Here is a 14,693-nt window from a genome sequence, read left to right on the forward strand (position 1 = left end):
GCAGCTGCAGCTCCTGGGCTCTCGAGCACAGGCTTAGTTGCTCTGTGGCATGTGAGATCCTCCTGGACCAAGGATCAAACCAGTGTCTCCTGCACTGGCAGGTGGATTCTTTACCACTGAGCCACCAGGGAAGCCCTATGAATTATTCTTGAGTTGTTCATTTATCTTTCTAGCTGGGAAAGTTCCTCTTCCACTGGTTGGACAGCTCTGGGGCGGGGGGAGGGGGGGGCTCACTTGGAACAGTGTGGGAGACAGAGGACAACAGCTGGATCAGGAGAGAGAACTGTGCTGAATTCAGCCCAACAGCTGTCACTGTCAGACTGCCTTCACATCCTAGTATATTTTATCAACTAGAGGACAAGCTCTAGAATAGAAAAATGTGTTTCCTACTGATTTTAAGATCCTTTTCCATTTTGATGGGGACCATTTTTAAAGCCTTTAGTGAATCTGGTATAGCATGGCCTCTGTTGTTCACCTTCTGGCTGTTTGGCCACGGGGCATGTGGGATCCCAACTCCCTGACCAGGGATGGAACCTGCACCCCTGTATCGGGAGGTGAAGTCTTAAGCCCTGAACCAGCAGGGAAGTCCCCCAACCAATCCTGTTTTGCTTTTTAGAGAAACAAGTCTGGCAGTTTAATCGTGGTCCTGGTTAGGATCACAACGGGAAAGGAGAACCATCCTTTGAATTTTCTACGTGGCAGACTTTGTGTCCTTGGATGTGACATCACTCCTGCATTCTGGCAAACATGTGCTAAGCTCGTCTTGTCTGTCCATTTCTTGCTCCAGATCTAGAATCAGCCATTTTACCGAAGAGCTCACTTGGTCAGCGGGACATCTGCGGGTTAGGATGCTCAGGGCTGCAGGATTATCACTGCTTCCAGGCTGTTTCAGTTCAGAGCTGGGAAAAACTTTTTTGTAAAGATGAAGAAGATTATGAATGAACAGTAATATTTTCAATTTAGATTTAAGAGTCTAGATCTGACCCTTAAAGAATAAGTTTTTATTTAACCTCTTTGATTTTATGCTTTATATATCCTTTTTCCTCTTAAGCTGAAAAACCTTGGTTCCTTACAATAATGATGTGATTAGCTTTTATTGGCTTTATCCATCAGAATGATTCTTTGAAAATACCAATGTAAACACTATCAATATGCCTTCAGGATGAGCTTTAAAATTTCTTTGCATTATTTTTCTTCTCACTGGTGAGTATCTTACTGAGAATGTACAGAGAAAGATCTGTAATATATACAGTTACCTGAAATAAACCTAGGCTCTATGTGGCTATGTCAACAATTTAACAAATATCTAGATTCATCTGTTTACAAAGCTCAAGAATTGCTTTCCCCCCTTTCTGATATGATTTTATTTTTATTTATGTAAAACATCCATATGATTCTAGGGTCAAAACTATATACATGAAACTAGGTCCCTTCAGAGAAGACTTGCTTTCAACCCTGCTTCTCCATTCTATTCATTTCCTCTTTTCATAGGAAATCTTGGAGGTAAATTTTAAATTCATCTTTAAATCTTTATGTACTGTAAGCAAGCATACAGTCTCACAAACATTTCTGCAATCACCCACCTTCCTCATATGAAAAGCTGGGCTTCCCTGCTGGTCCCGTGGCTAAGATGCTGTGCAGGACAGTGCAGGGGGCCTAGGTCCCACCCTAATCAGGGAACTACAAGTCAACTACATCCCAAGAGCTGCAAGTAAGACACAGGATGGCCAAATGAATAATATTCTTAAGAGCAGAATATTAAATACACTATTCTGCATCTTGCTTTTTCATTTACCAATGTATTCTAGAAATGGCTCCCTCTCTCCCTCCATTCTGTTAGATGTACTATAACTGACTCAACCAGCACCCACCGCTGGACACCTGGGTTATCTCCACTCTGCTGCTATCACAAACACTGTAGCAAGCACTACAGTAGCACATGCCAAGTTACCCTGTGTAATGTTATTCTGTTAATTGTGAAAATGTATCTGTATTTCAGGTAGGAACTTCCCATACCCAGTGGTACTGTAAATCTGCTGGAAATTTTGGCATCTTACTGGGGACCCGGGGATCCTTCCCAGGGTGACAGCAGAGGAAAGTTTTTCTCATTCACTGGCAGTAAAAGTCTGGCTGACTTGGTCTTGCTTTCCTTCCCCTTGAACAGCGCTCCTCTGATGTCCCAGCGCCGGCAGAGGTTCAGTTTCAGCTCCTGGCTCACATCATTGTCATGTCCCATCTCCATTCGCCGTGGGGACACTAAAACCCAGCCCGACCCGAACTGGTCACAGCTGGTCACAGCACCCTAGGGCTGCTGCTGCTTTCGTGCACACTGTCTTTGCTTCTGACACCTTCCTCTTCTGCCAATAAGCTCAATCACATCACAGACTCTGAGAGGGCGTTAATGCTTATCCAGTATCTTTAGGTTGGGAACAAAAAGCATTTCAGATTCTCTGAATCTGTCAGATTCGTCTTTTCTTCCCATGGATTGAGTCTGTGAGGGCTGGGACAAACACTCCTTCAGTCACGTGTCAACCCTGTGCCTAGTAAAATCGCTAGTACATGTGTGTGTGTATACACATATGTATCTATATAGTCCTTTTAACACGTTTGTCAAATTCAAGAATCTATTTTCTAAGGTTGGTGCATTTGGGATTGTATTTTATTATTGTTTCAGCAATGAGTTTTATATTTTGAAAGCTTTTTCTATGAAATTATCTTTATTAAATAATGCTGTTTTCCCATTTGTATTAATTAAAAATAGACACGCTTACCAAACGGAATTTCTCAAAACCATGAAAAATCCAGCATTATTACCACAATGAGTTGTCTCAGCCAAAAGAAAATGGACATCTTAACTAACCAGCAAAGTTTTATCTCAAATAAAAACATAACTGCTGCTACTTACAATAACTTCAAAAAGAACCCCAGAATCCAGACACTCTGGTTTTCCTAGCTTCACGAAGTTTTTTCCTTTGATTTCCTCGTATACAAATTGATTTATGTAAGAAAAAGGAGAACTTTTGATTATGGATATTCGGGTATTTGTTTTGGTATTCAGGGGATTTTTTTTCTTAAGGATTCATGTAATCTTCCTCTCTCATCTCAAGGGTATTCTTGGATATGTCACCATTTATGGCTTTAGGTTCATAGGATGTCTGTTCTTTCAACATATTCTGTGTTTCCTACCCAAACCCTACTTTTTCCCCTACTCTCGGTAGAAAGCAAACAAACACAGCAAACTTTCTACTTGCCCTTTTTAAAAAATAAAAAAATAAAGGAGCCTAGGTCTTTTCATCTTATTATAATATAATCATTCCTTAGTTCTCAGAAAGGTTTGTGTGGGTCTCCTTGCTTCCCCAATAGACAATCATATATTCCTTTCTCCTTAGCCACAAGAAAGTATTTATTTATTAATCTTAATACATAGTCCTGCTTATTAGGTATGTCTAACTCTTTCCTATATGCCATGCAGACTTTAACTGTGAACTCTGGAGGGACAGCAGCCTATACTTTTTCTTTTTCAATGAATATTAACATGAAGATAAAGATATATCCAGCGTTTAAAAATTAAAAGATACTTTGTAAGAATTTCTAAGTTTTGAGCACTGTCCTCTTTCTGGCAGGGCCGTGGTGTGGAACTGTAGTACACCAAGGTAAAAACTCAGAGCCAGATCCACAAAGCCACAGAGTTCCAGGAATGAAATAGCTTGTAGGCCAACTTGCTAAACTGACCCAAACCAGTGTCTGAAATGAGACTGGTTTAAAACAAAGTGCGATTGAAACTTTATTCCTGATCACTGCCTCACTTTCTAGCACACACTTCTCATCTTTGCAATAAACCTGAAGCAACCCTATTTGAGTTTTAAGGTTACCAGCATCATTTCTTTCAGCTGTCTGTGTCCTTAAAGAAACAGAAGCCCCACATTTTGCAAAATATTTAAGGGAATGCTAGCCAGATACAGTGAGACTCGCCATCACATCTAAGTAAAGAAGATAATGTAGGCAGGTGTTTTCTGTTATTCTAGAGACCAGTGAACAAAGCCCAGGGTCCGAGAGCATTTACCACAGAGTTACGTCTATGGATCAGGCCATCTGGGTGGCTAAGCACACACAGTTAAAATTTTAGATATGGGGGCCACAAAAAAAGAGAAGTGACACTATATTCCTTCACATGTAACAGAAAAGACAGATCCCCTCCATTAAAAAAAATCTTAGATGGTGTCAAACAGAATCTTAAAAAAATCATTTTCTCAAGAATGGTGGCACAAACCACAGGTATCAATTACAATGCATCTTAACCCAACAATTTTGTGCTGCAAAGCGCAAAAGTTCAGTATTCTCCCTTCCAACAAGACACCCTTTCCTTTAGTAAACACATTTATTTAATGATTTTCATTAAAAACAAACAAACAAACAAAAAAACATTTCCCTGTCTGAGAAACAGCCAAGCAGGCAACAGGGTAATGTTCAAAAATTCTAAGCACTTTAAACACACATACACACATAAGAGAAAAGATGCATTTTAGATAAGAAGGATCAAAATTCTTGAAGCGGTAAGTTCTGAGGGAATTTTACGCTTTCTTTTTACAAAACCATGGTCCATGTGTGGAAAAGGAACGAATGGATCTGACTCAGAGTTAACTATAAATCGTACACTCACGTGCAAGTACACTAACCTTCAAACAAACCTGGGGATGCGAACACATTCGGGTTCTTAATGGAAACCACCCACACTGACAGCAACTGACATAGGGCCAGAGCCTCAGCTCCAGCTCGTCTTCCTGTTCTGAGACCTCACCACAAAAGGATTTCTCTGTACCTGTGTGCTCTCACAAACTTTTATATGTGGTTAAGTTGTTGGAATCAACAAACACTGACCAACTCATTCTAGGTATCTTTTCTAGTCTCCAAACTTACTTTTGTGTGTGTGTGTGTGAAATTGAGCTAAACAGCTTTTTAGTCTTTTGTGTAAAGGAAAATAACCCTGACATTTATTAAAATCAGGTCTTTCTTAAAAAAAAAAAATCTTAATTTAAAAAAGTATCTTAAATTGATCTCCTATACTTAAAGCTGTAGAAATACTTCACTGATCATTTCAATAAACTTAAGTATTTGAAAAAAAACTTTGATTTCTAGAAATAAACAACAAGTATCGGGCATAGATTGATTCTAATAAGGAATGAATTCTCATTAAGGATCATTTAAAAGGAATTAGTGGCTGAATAAATTAGTGAAACTGGACAGCAAACCAGTCAATGCTAAAGGAAAACTCATTGAAAATTCACTGGAAGGACTGATGCTCAAGCTTCGACACTTTGGCCACCTGATGAGAAGAGCTGACCCATTGGAAAAGACCCTGATGCTGGGAAAGACTGAGGGCAGGAGGAGAAGGGGGAAACAGAGGATGAGATGGTTGGATGGATCACTGACTCAATGGACATGAGTCTGGGCAAACTCTGGGAGATGGTGAAGGACAGGGAAGACTGATGTGCTGCAGCCCATGGGGTTGCAAAGAGTCAGACACGACTTAGTGAATGAATAAAAAGAGCACAACGCACCTGCTACTAGAGGCATCATTTTCTGAAACAGATCAATAAGGGGCTGGGGGACAGAGTAAACGTGAAGAGGAGGTTTACACAGCATCCAGAGTCACACAGCGTGAAACTCCAAACATCTAGGAGTCAATAAAAAAAGTACACATACAAGTAAGAACCAGCAACGAGCTGGTTCTCGAACTGAATGAGCAAAGACAACTGTGGTTAAAGGCACGGGGGGCTGGAAAACCTTCTTGTTCCCAACAGACGGAGGCATTTGGGAGCAGCTGATTAGTGACCACAGCTGGGCTGTGAGGGGTCAGAAGTTGGAAGCTGCCCCAGAAGGCCTGCCATGGAGCACCTCTCTTCCACCAGCAAGCCCTGGTCCATCTCTTCCCAGTCCCGGAACAGACTGGGTACTCGGGCAGGGGCGGGGGTGTGGGGACTAGGAGATGGGGCCTGCATGTGTCTGAAGGTGACCCAACTCTTAGCTGCAGCTTCCAGGACATTCTGGGTCAGAACAGCCTATCCAGTTCACATCTCTGCAGCCACATCACTATGGGTACCCGTGTCTGCAACCAGGTTCATCTAATCACCCCAAACTGTAGCTCTATTTTGGTGGTAGTCACACTCCACCCGAGGACCGAAGTCACCCCTGGACTGCCGTAATGTGCGTGTAGGTTTCACTTTCTTAAATCCTGTAGAAAACAAAACCTACAGTTACAAAACCCTGTTACAATACTAGCTTTTATAATTGCCCAAGTATTTACCTCTGTTGAGGTCTTTATTTCTCCATGCCAGTTTCAGACTACTGTCTGGTGTCTTTTCATCTCACCTTGCAGGACGCCTGTCAGCATTTCCTGTTGGGCAGATCTAATGGTCATGATCTCCTGCAGCTTTTGCCTAACTCACAATGTCTTAATTTCTCCCTCATTTTTCAAGGATAGTTCTACTGGAGATAGGATTCTTGGTTTTTTTTAGCTCTTTGAATATATCAGCCTCCCCAAAGAAGTCTTCGTCTTCTGGCTTTTAAAGATTCTGATGAGAAATCTGCTGAAAACCTACTGAGGATCCCTTGTATGTGATGATTTCTCTCCTCATCTTCTGAAAGTCTGACTATAAAGTGCCTCATTCTGAATTCACCTAACTTGGAATTTGCTTTCAGCAAATATGGGACGTTTTCACCATTATGTCTTCAGATATTCTCCCTGCCCCTTCCCGCCCTCTCCTCCTTCCCACGAGGTGCATGCCGGCCCACATGCTGCTGCCCCAGGGGTCTCCAGGCTCTGTTCACTTTTCTCAAGTCATTTTTCTTTCCATTCCTCAGCCCTGATAATTCCCATTATCTTATCCTCAAGTGCACAGATTCTTCCGCCTGCTCAAATTTGCTCTGAACCCCTCTAAGTGAATTTTTCATTTTGGCTAGTGTACTTTTCAGCTCCAGAATTTCTTTTTTGGTTTCTCTTTAGATTTTCTCTCTTTGTTGCTACTTCCACTTTTTCACACAGCATTTTCTTGACACACCCATTCCATTTCTCTGCCCATGTACATATATGATATGATAGTAACAGTATTTTATTACCAGAGTTATTTGTGATGGTAATTTAGAGTTTTAAGCACATAGCTTTTCAAATTTGGCTGCTTAAGAATCAGTCTGTCTGATTTCAGATACTGAGTTCTCAATTAGACTTCTCTCTCATTCAGTCAACAATTTCTAAAATAATTGTTGAAATGAGAACATATCTTTTGATATAAGGTGGGGAAGAGATTTTGGCCTATTGAGATTCTGAATTTTTCAGATTGAGCACAGTCCTGTATGCAAATTTTTCACTGTAACTTAGGAAAGAATTTATGAAAGTGCTATTTATCAGGAGACAGAATTACTGGGTTATTAATGATATAGCTAAATGCTACTGAGTGGCTCAGATGTAAATAAATCTGCCTGCAATGCAGGAGACTTGGGTTTGATCCCTGAGTCAAGAAGATTCCCCGGAGAAGGAAATGGCAACCCATTCCAGTATACTTGCCTGAAGAATTCCATTGACAGAGGAGCCTGGTGGGCTACAGTTCATAGGGTCGCAAAGAGTCGGACATGACTGAGCAACTAATACACACAAAGGATACTGAAATCTCTAACGGAAAGCCTGTGATGATGGCAACACATTTTGGTGTAGCAATCATCAATGCTGGCAGCGGAATGACATGGTCTGCTCTGAATCCTAGCTCCGTTGCTCACTAGCATGTGACTCTGGGCAAATTTCTCACTCTCTCAGCATCTCCTCTGTACAAAAAGGATAACTGTACATCACCGGGTGGTTTCTCTGTAATTATATGACTTAATTTGTGTGAAGCACTCAAAGCAAGCTTTAACTCAAAATTTGGATATTCGTATCTGTGAATGCTTTTTCAAGAAAGCCAGACAGTAGTACGATAGTTTAACTTGGCCGTGCGGGCTGTCCACGGGAAGGGTACTCTGTGACAGTTACGCTGCAGTTTATCCACCATCCCTCCTCTTGTTTCCTTGACTACAACTATCACTTAATTCCATATTCGCTTTTAATAAGTATTCACATTCTTTCAAAGAGACCAAAAGAGGCAGCAGGAACAGATTCTGTGGAGCATACTGATCTGATTCCTACCAAGAGAAGCTGAGTGGGAGAAAGGTGAATCACCCTGAACCTGTCTTCTTACTCACGCTTAATGAGATCCTCAGACCAAGGTCAAGGGGCTCAGGAAGCAGCTATAAATCATGCCACCTGACAGACAGCAAGGGGGCAGGAATGGGAGGGGCACGTGCAGAGGGGCAGGAAATCGAGGCTGATTTATTTGCATTGAGATGATTCAGGAGGGATCAGAAAGATTTATAAATTCCCCGCGGCATCACAGAAGGCGGCAGTCTGACAATAGGAATGGCAAGCAAGATGTGATGCTCGAAACGAGGGGAAGAGAGGGTCTTATCAAATTCTGTGAAGAGTCTGCCTACATCTGGAACTGATGACAAAAGAGACAGAACAGATGGAAGGAAGGAGCCTGGGAGGAATTCAGATTTCCCTGTGTCTCCCAGCCTCTGGATTCCACTGAACTCCAGGCAAGCAGAACTCATCAAAATGGGATCCATTTCTTTGTAGGATACGAAAAAGGTTTCAGGGGGGTAGTGAGTAACCAGGATTTTTTTTCAAACTTTAAAATGAAATATTTACTACTTTCATAAGATGTGCAAATGTCTATAGACAGTTTTAAACAATCCTTACATATGTGTTTCCTTATGCTTTACAACTGCTTCTTTTAAAACTGTCCCTAACATCAGCAGATAATACAGCTACAGGTAAATACACTGACTTGTCAAAAATTGGAAAATATAGACTCTAGACCTCAAAATCAATTTTATCTATCCATCCAACATTACAGATGAGGAAGAGAAGACCCGGAGAGGCTAAGTGAGAAAGCTTGTGACTTGATTCGTTAAGAAAACCAAAAGAATAAACTTGTGTCCAACACTTAGATATCAAGAGGTTTATAAATGAAGGGGGTCAAAGAGTAGAGACTTCCAGTTATTAAATCCTGGGGCTGTGATGCTGAGCATGGTGATAACGGTAACAACGCTGCACTGCGTATTTGAAAGCTGCTGAGTCAAGATCTTAAAAGTTTTCATCACAAGAAAAAAAAAAGTGGTGATAGATGTACACCAACCACCATACAAACACAGATACAATTATGTAGCACCCTGAAAACTAATATGATGCTGTGTGTTACAAAAGAGCTTCACATACGTGGATTCTCGGTGTGGGGGGAATGGGTGCTTGTGTATGCAAGACAGGGGGCTCATGTCTTGCACGGTCACGAGTTGGAGGTAGATGATCTTATTTGAAAAGCAGAAACACAGACACAGATGTAGAGAACAAATGTAGGGGTACCAAGAGAGGCGGTGGGGTGTGTGTGGGGGATGAATTTGGAGATTCGGATTGATACAAATACACTATTATACATAAAACAGATAACCAGTAACGAGAACCTATTATACAGCACAGGGAACTCCACTCTGCTCCTTGGTGACATGAATGGGAAGGAAATACAAAAAAGAGGAGATACGTGGATACACATAGCTGATCCACTTTGCTGTACAGCAGAAACTAACACAGCGCTGTAGAGCAAATGTACTCCAATAAAAAATGAAACAAAGTGCCTGCCTCCCGGGACAGCTTTTGCCCAAGAGGGGACAAATGTGTGAGTGAAAATAAGCAAAGGCTGGCTTTCCGAAAGGTAAGGAACTGATTCCATGGCTAGGAAATTCCAAACTACAAAGATGAGTCTTGAAGTGAAGATTAAAGCAGAGATTAAGCTGAGGAAGTAGGAGGCCATTCCAGCGGGGAGGACGGGGAACGGAAAACGCTTTGCATCCAGTTCCTTTCAAATAAATCTGGATGCTGTTGGCAGGAAACGTGGAGCTGATCCTAATGTTTGTGGTGGTTTAGGGGAAGAAGTATGTATACTGAAGACTTAATATGTAAGAATCTAGGACTGAACGGAGGCAGGATAATTAAAACGAGATGAGCACGTTTTATCTGACCAAGTCACTACAGGCAGTTGAGTCATGAAGCATGGATTGACCAGTAATTGTCTATTCTGTCAACTTCTGGATGCAGTATATCCTAACCAGACAGGTTTCACTCGCCACAGAGGGGATAAGGGCACACAGGACAGCTGGGAGCGTGGCTCGTGGACACAGCAGGTACAGGACGGAGCTGGCAGGCCAGGGCCACACACAGAGGAGGCTCCTCCGGCCACCGTGTCCTCCGAGGAATGACCGCCCTAGCCAAGCACCTGACTTCGGCGACATGTGGGGAGTGGACACACGGATGGTCCCAAGGCTGGCCTCGTCATCAGGGGGCGGTGCTGGGCAAAAGGGACGTGTGTCCAGAGCGGCTGCTACAGCACTCGAGCCACCTCTGCACTCGCTACTTTCTTTCTTTCTTTGTCCACTGACATTGTGGCTTTAACTGTTTCTGTTCTTGTCATAGAAAGAAAAATCATTTTATTGTTCTCCCTTCAACATTAGAGGTCACTTAAAAAATAATTAATTTTAATCAGATGATAATTTCCTTATAATATTGTGGTGGTTTTCGCCATATATTGACATGAATCACCCACACGTGCACGTGTGTCCCCCCATCCTGAATCTCCCTCCCACCGCCCTCCCCATCCCATCCCTCTGGGCTGTCCCAGAGCACCGACTTTGAGTGCCCTGCTTCACGCATCGAACTCACACTGGTCATCTATTTCACATATGGTAATATACATGTTTCAAAGCTATTCTCTCAAATCATCCCACTCTCCCCTTATCCCACAGAGTCCAAAAGCTTGTTCTTTACATCTGTGTCTCTTGCTGTCTTGTGTATAGGGTTGTGGTTACCATCTTTCTAAATTCCATATATATGGCATTAATATACCATATTGGTGTTTCTGACTTACTTCACTCTGTATAATAGGCTCCAGTTTTGTCCGTAGAGGTCACCTTTTAAAAAAAAATTATTTATTAATTGCATTGGGTCTTAGTTGCAGTGCTCAGGCATAGCTGCCCCAGGGCATGTGGGATCTTAGTTCCCGAACCAGGGGTGGAACTTGTGTCCTCTGCACTGGAAGGGGGATTCTAAACCACTGGACTGCAGAGAAGTCGCTAGATGTCCCTTTTAAGCTAGTTTAACACTCAGATGAATGGGCTTTCCCAGCTGCTCCAGAGCTGGTTGCCAGGGCCCAACACTGGGGACAATGGAGCGCTCAGTAGGTCGCGTCCCAGACAGAGCCCACTCAGGGGCACTACTGTCCGCTAGGTCTGCCCTGGGCACACACCTCCTCTGACCTGAGACTGGTGTGTGAGTGATGTTGAGTGTGGCAGAAGGAATCTTGATGTCACGAGGAACAGTCACGCACGAGGGCCCTGTGCACAGAGAGTTCAGCCCTAAGTCCTGGCGTCTTTGGTCCTGAGGATGGGGGGTGAGTGAGGGAAGGGGGACGAGCACAGACGCAGGTATCAGACCTGCTGATCTGACGAGAAGCAAGGTCCTGAACACCGAGGAAGAGGGAGACAGCCTGGCGAGGACACACCTGTCCGCCCCACAGGCCCTCTTGGGGCGGAGGCGGCAGGAGACCAGCAGGCTCTGCCGTGACGGCTCATCTGCTTTCTGAGGTTGCTGCGGTCTTCCCTAGAGCTGAGCAGACACCTGGAATCACGCAGCACGTGTTTCTCCAGGTCTCGGTGTTTCCGAGCCATGGCCCCTGTCACGTGTGCCCCTGTCCAGGGCTGAGCAGTGTCTCACGCAGGAGGACACGGCTATCTGCTGCTCAGTCACTGCTCAGGCGGCCAGCCCACAATGGCCCTGACGCTGTAGGGCAGGTGGAAGTGGCCACTAGGATGAGGCGAGTGGCGGTGGCCCCACTGAGGGGGTTCTAACGTCCTAGCTGCTCTCTCCCCTCCCTGGATCGCTTGCCTAAGAGGGAGCCAGCCCCACATACTGAGCCACCCCACAGAGGAGCCCAAATGGAAGCAGAGCCCAGGGCCCTGGGAGTAACTCTGGGAGGGAGCCCTGTGGCCCCAGCCATGAGCCAGGTTAAGTGCAGGCCTGGCGAAGAGCTGGACTCCACGCTCACAGGGGTCCCGAGTGAGAACGGCCAGCCTGGGCCGGTATCCTGGGCCTGCATGGCGGCTGTCAGGGCCCTCAGTTTTGCCCGATGAAGCCACAAGTTGGGGGAGCACTGTGAAGCTGGCCCACGTGTCACAGCAGCTCTCTGGGACGGGTCACCTGGTAACCAGGTGGTGGGCATAACTTGGTAACGGACGGTTACTTAATGCATGACTCACTGAATTCAGATGCTTTTCCATGCTGGACCTATTGGAAATACTTGGGGCAACACTAAAGTACCCCCTTTCCATTGAGAACTTAAGAGATCAGGGAAATTAAGCGGCCTTGTAATGCTCAACAAGTAAAACACACACAACATAACAGAAAACTAGAAAGGATGCTTACGGAAATAGCCGACTGAAGAGGACAGGGTCTCAAACTTCTGAAAGGGCCCTGTGGGCAGCCGGCGGGGAGGGATGCAAGGAAGTAGAGTGAAAACCACTGTGAAAAGACTGCAGGGACAGAAGGTGATGTTTGGCCTGGGACAGCAAACCAGAAAGCCAGAGACCCAAGCAAGGTTGGGCATCAGCTCGCTTCCCCTGGGGGAAGACACCTTTCTGCAGGACACACACCAGGACACCGCAGCTTACCACGCAGCTGTGCGGGATGCACTGCTCCTCTGGAGATCTTGGTTCTCTCGGGAGACACTAACTGATCTCCACTAGCTGTCCCCTGATGAATGGGGACGGGGGTGAATCACATATAGACATACAGATACAGGGCAGCTCACTTGAATTTTCTGCAGCCACTGCAGAAGTACAGGTGTGTTATCTACCACCCCTCAGACTCCTCAGTCAGCTGAGCAGCCTCATTCATTTGAAATTCTTCTACTGAGTCTAACAGAAACTGATCATTTGTTCAGAAAATATGACATAAGGACCAATTAGAATTAATCATGGCTCTTAAAATGAGACAGAATGAGCAATGTGGGACTGAGTGACAAAGTGATATTTTCTTTGCTTAGTTTTCTCGTGTACTATGAAAGAAGTCGTTTTTTTTTTTTTGGTTAAACTAGGTGATCTGAAAATGCTTATGTGGCAGAATTCTTAGAAATGCTGAATGAAATAGGTGAACATTCCACAAAGGGGAAGCTTTCCTGACCCTGCGTCACCAGCACCCAGAAGAGGGTGGAAGTTCACAGTGACTCCGTCTCTTAAAGGGATGATGGTTCAGGGGTCCCAGTGCTTAAGTGGGTATTGCCTACATAAACGTGAAAGTTGCTCAGTCATGTCCAACTGGACTATACAGTCCATGGAATTCTCCAGACCAGAATACTGGAGTGGGTAGCCTTTCCCTTCTCCAGGGGATCTTTCCAACCCAGGAATTGAACCCAGATCTCCCGCGCTGCAGGCGGATTCTTTATCAGCTGAGCCACAGGTATTACCTACATAAGCTGCAAATTTTTGTTCATGAGCACTGGGTTGTTTTTGCTGGTTACCCTTCCATCTTGTAGAAGGGGACATCTTCTGGTGTTTTTTTCTCAGCAAAATCAGTCACACAAATAAAGTCTATTTATAAGCAATTTTAATGTCTACAAACAGAGAAAATTTCCTTATTGTGTAAATACTGATTTCTGCTAATTCAAACGTTAAATATTATGCTATCAACTGATGACGGATCCTCTAGAAGTAGAAAAGAAGAAATTCCTTAACTTGAAAAGCTCTTTTCTACTCTGATCACTTGGGGCAGAAGAGCAATCGCGTCAGCCAAAGTGCACAGGGAGAGTGACGGAGCAGTGGGGGAGGACGTGAGGAGGTGGGAGTGGGCCCTGTGAGCGGCACAGGACTGTCCACTAAGGCAGGCGCCGTGCAGATAAAGAGGACTCAGATTTCAGCAGTCAGCTCTCTCCTCACTTTCAAAGGGGAAAACATTTCCCCCCCTTTTAAAGCTGTGGTGAAGTATACATAAAATTTATCATTTTAACCCTGTTTATAGTTATATCTGTTAAGTGTATTTATATTGTTGTGCAACCATCATCAAAGAGGAGATTTCTAGCTTTTATTTTCACAAATGAAGGGGCTCACACAAGTACTCACCATTAAATCTGGGGAAGGTTTTGGGTGGAAGAAAAAAGGGCAAAACGTTTCTCTCACTGACAGAGCTTACCCAACCCTGAAGAACAGGAAGTCAGTTAACTGAAAATATACTTAGTACCTTCTACAGAGGGTGTCTGATGGGATGTAAAAAACAAACCTCACCAGTCGACAGTATGAGCACACCACTCCACTGCCGCCTGCCCTGACACGTGGTCTCTGGACCTGGAGCCACCTCTCAGGACTCTGACAGCCCCTGAAAATACCCCACAGCGCTCGCCAAGGCCACACAGCGGTCAGTGCTGTGGAGCCCTGGGCCTGGCCCAGAAAGACGTGCAGAAATAAACAAAAACCGCCAACAACCCAAAACACCTTTTTCAATTCAACTGGGCAGAACTGCACTAATTTCCCCCAGCCACTGCGAAAGTTAATATTCTCCAAAGATGTGT

The 14,693-nt window shown here is 44.2% G+C and overlaps 1 protein-coding gene across 4 annotated transcripts in view; it reads right to left on the bottom strand.

Annotated features, from left to right (window-relative positions):
• The window catches only part of ERC1 (ELKS/RAB6-interacting/CAST family member 1), a 273,734-nt gene that overhangs the window by 48,748 nt on the left and 210,293 nt on the right, over positions 1-14,693 (bottom strand). The window lies entirely within an intron of this gene.

Source organism: Oryx dammah, unplaced genomic scaffold (genome assembly GCF_014754425.2).
Source record: "Oryx dammah isolate SB20612 unplaced genomic scaffold, SCBI_Odam_1.1 HiC_scaffold_29, whole genome shotgun sequence".
Taxonomy (NCBI): Eukaryota; Metazoa; Chordata; class Mammalia; order Artiodactyla; family Bovidae; genus Oryx; species Oryx dammah.